This window comes from Pantherophis guttatus, chromosome 6, assembly GCF_059756535.1.
Source record: "Pantherophis guttatus breed Tessera chromosome 6, ASM5975653v1, whole genome shotgun sequence".
NCBI lineage: Eukaryota > Metazoa > Chordata > Lepidosauria > Squamata > Colubridae > Pantherophis > Pantherophis guttatus.
In genome coordinates this window covers 34,540,681-34,548,135 of record NC_142068.1, presented here as the reverse complement: position 1 = coordinate 34,548,135, position 7,455 = coordinate 34,540,681, and the positions used below count along the sequence as shown (strand labels likewise).

The following is a 7,455-nucleotide window of genomic DNA, read 5'->3' as shown; positions in this document are numbered from 1 at the left end:
ACTGAATCCTATTTGCATATAAATCAGATATAAAAAAATTATTGATCAAGTGTTTCTATACTCAGAGAGAATGGACAAAATGTAAAGCTGGAAGAATGAAGTCAGGTCCAATAAATATTTAGAAAACATTGCAACGTGGACATTTCTGAAGTAAATATAAGTGAAATAAATCTTCTCAAAAAGTTTATAAATATTTCAGATAAATGCATGTATTTGCAGTATAACATAATACTGTTAAAGAAAGATGGAGACAAACTTACATTGCCATCCATCTCACTTGATGATTGAGTGCAATCATTTTTTTTCTTTTATAAACTTACAAATAGGTAAATTTGTATACCAACATGAGCTATACAGAAAGTGGACTTTGCAACACAACACTAACATTCTATTAAGGAATAGCTGAAGAAAAGAAGATAACTTGAGAGGTCTGAAATTATCAATTTTGTGATGAAGTCCAGACAAAAGCTCACCCAGAGTATTAGCTCTGCTTTATTATAAGAGTACATTAACATAATTTTGTAATTCTAAAAGTACATTTCTCCCCATCTCCTTTATAGGCCAGGACGTTGAGTCTCTTCTGAGATGTTTGCCACAACTACATTTCGGCTTCAGGTCAAGTAGCCACTTATTCAAAAACTGCACTGGCTGCAGTTCTTCCCCCTGTCTTCCAAGGTCACCCGAGGTGCTGTGGGATGATTTGGCATGGGCTGTTTACGCAAGAAATGCCCTCAAAAATTCCACAGCTGAAAAAATTCACCATGAGATAGTGAGAAAACCTTCTTCCCAATTATGTCAGAGACACTAGACAGTTATAAGACAGTTATAAGAAATGCCTGCTTGAGTTTATTTTTTCCAAAAAGGACAATAACTAGTAATAGAGCCACAGAAGGAAAAAGCATTTTTGTTGTTATTATTGAATACATGATAGCATAAAGTCAACTTTTTTCAAGTCTTTTCCCAATTATATTACCTTTATTTTTATATATTGTTTGAATGAAGATAGTCCCATTTTTGTATGTTATTATTGATAGTCCCATTTTTGTATGTTACAAAAGACAAAACTTTACATAGTGTCATTTTTCACATGACAATAAGTATAATAGTTAATTGTCATAATAATTAAATTAAAACAAGTTTCCTTTTACTCTTAGATCCTCATATTATTTGTGTCCTTATCCAACTTTCTTCAGAGTGTGAAGTCCTTGACATGCAATTCAAAAATAGTCTGCATGTGGATATATATTCTCCTGTGCTGTTCGGAGGGAAGATTTTGAATATAGTAAATAGCAAATTAAATTGAAAAGCTATAAATTATTCTCCTAAAGCTAAAATATTCATTTAAGATACTTTTTCATACATATATTAGGTTTATGAACACCAGAGTTATAACTGATCCATTGTTTTCAATATTTGGCTCAAAAACAAAACAAAATTTAATCAATTTTTTTTTACACAAAAACAGGAGAGGGATATCCTAATTGCAATGTCTATAACCATCTATCCATTATAACTTTTTTTTTAGCAAAGAAAAAATATTTGCAAATGAACTGAATATGGATAAGGCCAATTACATGCTCATTTTTTTTACCAAAATTCTACACAGCTTAGTCTGTGATGACTCATAAATAAATTATCCATAAAGCCTCAAGCAGCAAAAATAAATAATGAAATGAATGAAAATGAATGAATGAATGAATGAAAAATAAATAATGTAAAATAGTTAACCCATAGAATAAAGTGTATGGTGTCCTGAAATTGCATCAGTTCTTAATAGGGTTTGCTTCAGATGCCGGACACAATTAGGAATGTCAAGGAAGGCAAAGAGTTAAGTTCAACCAGAAATTTAAAATTACTCCTGTAAAGGTAGTCTTTAACTTACCACCACAATTGAGCCCAAAATTTATGTTGCTAAGCAAGACATTTGTTACGTGTGTTTTGACCCATTTTACAATCTTTCTTGCCATAGTTGTTAAGTGAATCACTGTAAATGTTAAGTTAGTAACGTGGTTGTTTTTGCAACTGAATTTTAAATTCAGACCTTTAAACTTTGATGTAAACCTTCCCAATTTCATACTACATATACTGATTTTTAAAGAAAACTTTTATTCTAAGGTTTTAAGATCTTTTAAAGAGGTTTTTTTAATGTAGTCTTTGTCTTATACAGTTGAGGTGAAGAGAGCTGCCAAACACACATATCAAGAATTTCCAGTTAAATTATTGTGTAGTTGTTGCAAATCTTTGTTGCTAAGGGAAGAGGGAGTGGCCCGAAATAGTTTTCCAAAGCTGTTCCGCAACCTGAAAAAAAAAAGGGAACTGTTAATTCTTCCATTTCCTGTAAAGGATTTTGCTTTTAAAATTTCTACCAGCATAGACATTAAATGTGGCTTAATTCTTGGATGGAAATGGCCTACCTGTGGTTATGTTTAGTCATGTGGTGGCTGTGAGGCATTATTAATCATCTCTCCAGTGGTCTTCAGCCCCTAAGCTTGTCATCCTTCAACTAAATCTCAATGGAAGTTGGCATGACGAGTTGGCTTTTCCAGATGGCAAGTGTGTTAGCTGGGAAGGCTTCAGAATGATAGGAAAATGTGTAATAAAATAACAAAAATGCTCTTTGCTACCACCAACAGTCAACTAAGCTCAAAAGCACCAAGAGAAATTTCAAAGAAACATCAAGCCTCTTTGATATAGAACAAAAACAACCACAGTGCACTATTAGATTCAGAGATTATAAGAAAGTAACTGGATAACCAAATCAATGCCTGCTATTACTTTAGCTTTTTAGCATGACTCCAAAGACTCAGAAAAGTTTAAATAACATCAAGTCCTGTGACTTGATTTAAAAAAAAAATAATTCAAGATGCCCCATATCTTCAGGGTTATTTAGAGAAATCCAAGGTAACCTACCATATCTTAAAATACAGAACATCACACACAAGATTGTCCTTGGGAAACTCAAAGATTTCCCATTTTCCATTACAATATATGGCTTGTTTCATAACCCTTTATCCCTATGGTCTCTTATAACATTCACATTTGAAAGCCAGTATTAATTAATTTATTTTTTATTTTATTTTATTTTTATACCACCCTTCTCCTGCGGGACTCAGGAGGATTTAAGGTTTGGGATACCAAGAAGATGTAATCTAAGGATTAATTTGTTCTTAGTGGATATTAATAAGGGTCACTCTGAGTGTAGACCTAATTAGAGCTCTGCATGGATGCTGCCTAGCAACCAACTGGAACCAAGGAAGTTACCTCTTTGAGCTGGATTTTTTTCATACAGTACTAATGCTGTAGTTGCTGTAAATGTTAATACTGATCTGCTCTTCTGAGGCCATTATTTCAAAACTAGTATGTTGCTTTGGTTTCCATGACTAATTTTGCTTCCTAATCATATAGCTTATCAAACTCCTAATTCATTGGATTTATTTATTATAGCATTTTGCCATACTTAGGGCTGCACCAGGGAGGACAGATCCAAGGCCCCTGGAATCAAGGGTTTCCCTGAAGTAATAAGATGAGTTTCTGCAGTGCCCTCATTCTCCCCATTTAAGTTCAGCAAGAATTCTTGCTGCAGAATAATTAAAATCTTGACATACAGGAAGCAACTAAAACTGGGTTATGAATAATGGTAACCTGAAGGTATCCAGAAGACATTTACTCAATATCATCCCTCCAAACCTCAGAAAGGCAATTGCATTCTTCTAATAAGGACTTCAATCCATCTCCCAAACACATTTGTTAAATTTAAATGAATTCCCAAGTGAACTCTTATTTTGTATCAGTATCTTGTGATATTCATAATATATGTCCATAGCAATAGCTAAGTATAACTCTCCGTTATAACTGTTCACATAAATCTTTCACATTAGCAATGTTGTGGCAAGCATACAGAATGATAGCACACAAAAGAAAGCTATATCTAAATACATAATGCAACAAAAAAAGCCCTTTCTGATTAAATCTCTGTAAGAAAGCATGGCTTGAGAATGCAGCAACTTCATTTTCTTCTTATCAAACATTTAAGCTATTTATACATCCTCTGATTGTTATCCTACATTACTTGCCAAGAAGCATTTTGAAAGCCCTTTAGCCATTCTTGCTTGGATCTTGAAGATTGTCATGCCAGCCTGGGTCAGTTGCTGAAAAGTATAAACAACTCTTTTGTGTGCTTGAACTTGAAAGAGAAATCAGTCATCTGTATGTGGTCTGTGCAGCAGCAAAATGTAATTTTTTTCCCTCTGACAACTTGTTTATGGTTGTTAAGTTATCTTGATTGCAAAGAGAAATCTGTTTTCTGTAGAGATTCTCTAGCTTAAAATGTCAGCTCCTTCCCCCCACACAACTTTTCCCCCCTTCCTTCCTTTTCTGCTTCCAGCTAATTCACAAATTGAATTGATTCTTTCCTCCCTTGTTAAAATCTAGCAGAGAGACAGTGCAATGGAAAAATCCTGAAAATTAGACATATGGTACTAGGATAGACTTTAAAGATTATTCATTTTATAATCCCTCAATCTCTTTTATGTATATTTTGTGCTTAAACAATCACATCTGGTAATAATGATTCAAAACTATATTTTGTTCCAATGTTCATCTCTTCATTAAAATTGTATTTAATCATGTATGATTAAATTATCAATGAAAAAGCTATTGCAATTCATATTTGTTGCTAGTCCGGGGGGGGGGATCTCTGAGTAAATAGCCATTATGCCTATTTAAAAAGCAATTTTTTTTCCCAAAACAACAAGCATATGTTAGAATAATAATATATCTGTGTTAATTAATGCACAGCTATATATAAAACAGTTAAAATGTTTAATTAAAGAGTAGCAAGAGTAACAATCACAGGAAATGATTTTATTAAAACAAGATTATTTGATGAAGAATATAATGCTAAAAGTATGAATTGCATCACTGAACAAGGGGAAAAATATTTGCATAAGATTTTAAGTGGCAGTTTATAAATCTAGATGCAAATTGAGAAATGATTAATGAATTATACCATTAATTATATTCATTAATCACTCATTAATTATTAATAAACATAAAACACAACACATTTCACTGCATCTGATATCATTCAACCAGGGGTGAAATGATCCCAGTTCGGACCAGATTGCTCGATCCAGTGGCGATGGTAGCGGGTGATTCGGAAAACCGGTAGTAAAAATCCCTGCCCCCCCCCTCCCATGCCCAACTGAGCCACGCAAATTTCAGAAGCTTTTTTTTTTTTATTTTTAAAAGCATTTTTTCTACGACCTCTTTGGCCGAAAAAATGCTTTTAAAAGTAAAAAAAATAAAAGCCTCTGATGATCATATGGCTCAGCTGGGATCGTCAGAGGCTTTTAAAAGCATTTTTTTCTGCAACCTCTTCAGCTGAAGAGGTTGTAGGAAAAAAAATGCCTTTTAAAGCCTCTGGCTGCCTGGCTGGCTGAAAAAAGCCTAGAAACTAGTGGATTGTGATTTCACTGAACTATGGCTGCATAAAAATCTTGGTTTACGTAGGAAGAACCTGCCTAAAGAGAAATACACATAAAGGCCTACGAAAAGAAAAGAAAATGTGTGTGTGCATATACACATACACATACACATACACATACACATACACATACACATACACATACACATACACATACACATACACATACACTTTAGCTTGGTGTTTAGAGGAGTAACATTCATGCCGAAGTTCTGAAGTGCTGCAAAGAAAACATCTCCACTGAACTGCATGAAATTTTCTGTCTTTGTTGGAGCGAAGGGGGAGTACCACAGGACATGAAGGATGCAAATATTGTCACACTGTACAAGAACAAAGGTGACAGGGGTGACTGTAACAACTACTGTGGCATCTCTCTTCTTAGTGTTGTAGAGAAGCTGCTTACCTGTGTCGTACTGAAGAGGCTCCAGGTGCTTGCAGAGAGAGTCTATCCAGAATCACAGTGTGGATTTCGAGCCAACAGGTCCATTACTGACATGGTATTTTGCCTTAGACAGTTAAAGGAGAAATGCAGGGAACAAAGACAGCCACTTTTGTAGGCTTCATAGATCTTACGAAGGCTTTTGACTTGGTTAGCAGGGATGGCCTTTATAAAATTGTCCCAAGATTGGATGTCCACCTCAGCTCCTCAACATCATCAGGTCCTTTCATGAGGAAATAAAGGACACTGTAGTTTTTGATGGCTTAACTTCAGATTCCTTTGATATTTGAAGTGGAGTGAAACAGGGCTGTGTCCTCACACCAACTTTATTTGGGATCTTTTTTGATGTCATGCTGAAACATACTTTTGAAACTGCAACAGAGGGTATTTACCTCCAGACCAGATCAGACGGAAAACTCTTTAATCTCCCTAAATTGAGAGCAAAGTCTAAAGTCCAGCTGAAATGCTTACAGGATTTCCTCTTCGCTGCTGCTGCTGCTGTCCATAAAACTGCTTATGGACAGTTTTAGCAAGGCCTGCCAAGACTTTGGACTAACAATCAGCCTGAAAAAAACACAAGTCATGGGTCAGGACATGGATTCACCTCCCTGTATTACAATCTCTGCCAAGAACTGGAGGTCGTCCATGACTGTCACTGCGTTATTTTATTTCCCAGCTGAGCTTCATTATTTTTGGACTAATAGACTTACTGTAGTTTGCCAAGTTCCTTATCAGTAAGCTACTACGCATGTCCATCCACCCACATTCCTTCACACACTTTTCCCTTTGTTCTCTTGCCACGGGTGCCGGTTGCTGAAAGGCAGCTGGCCCAAATTACTTCCAAAATGTAACAATTAACTTTCTTAGTTAGTGAGGTGTTTTATTTTCTTTATAACAAATAAATGAGTTTTATTAGAAACCTTCCTCGCGTTTCTTTTCGGAATATTGCAAACAAGGATAAGCCTCGATTCATCTCCTCTAAACCAGGGTAATTAGTCCCAGAGCCAAACATGGGATTAATAAATGCCCTGACAATGACTTTGTGTACCTTGGCTCAACTATCTCTGACACTCTCTCTTTAAATACTGAGCTGAATAAACGTATTGGTAAAGCGGCCACCACATTTTCCAGATTTACAAGGAGAGTATGGTTTAATAAGAAGCTGACGGAACATACAAAGATCCAGGTCTATAGAGCCTGCATCCTGAGCACACTTTTGTACTGCAGTGAGTCTTGGACCCTCTATGCATGGCAGGAGAGAAAGTTGAACACCTTTCATATGCGCTGTCTCTGATGAATTCTTGGCATCATCTGGCAGGACAAAGTTCCAAATAGTGCAGTCTTGGAACGTGCTGGAATTTTTAGCATGTATACACTATTGAAACAGTGACATCTACGCTGGCTGGGGCATGTCGTGAGAATGGCTGATGGTCGGATTCCGAAAGATCTCCTGTATGGAAAATTAGTGCAGGGAAAGTGCCTCAGAGGGAGACCACAGCTGCGATATAAGGATATCTGCAAGAGGGACCTA

General features: G+C 35.7%; 1 long non-coding RNA gene across 1 annotated transcript; it reads right to left on the bottom strand.

The window, feature by feature from the left end:
* Positions 1 to 386: 386 nt before the first annotated feature.
* On the bottom strand, positions 387 to 6,212 carry LOC132709382 (uncharacterized). The gene is made up of 3 exons (XR_009620363.2): positions 5,889 to 6,212; positions 2,415 to 2,571; positions 387 to 2,298 (listed from the first exon to the last, which is right to left on the bottom strand). It is a non-coding gene; the product is annotated as an uncharacterized LOC132709382 (long non-coding RNA).
* Positions 6,213 to 7,455: the final 1,243 nt, after the last annotated feature.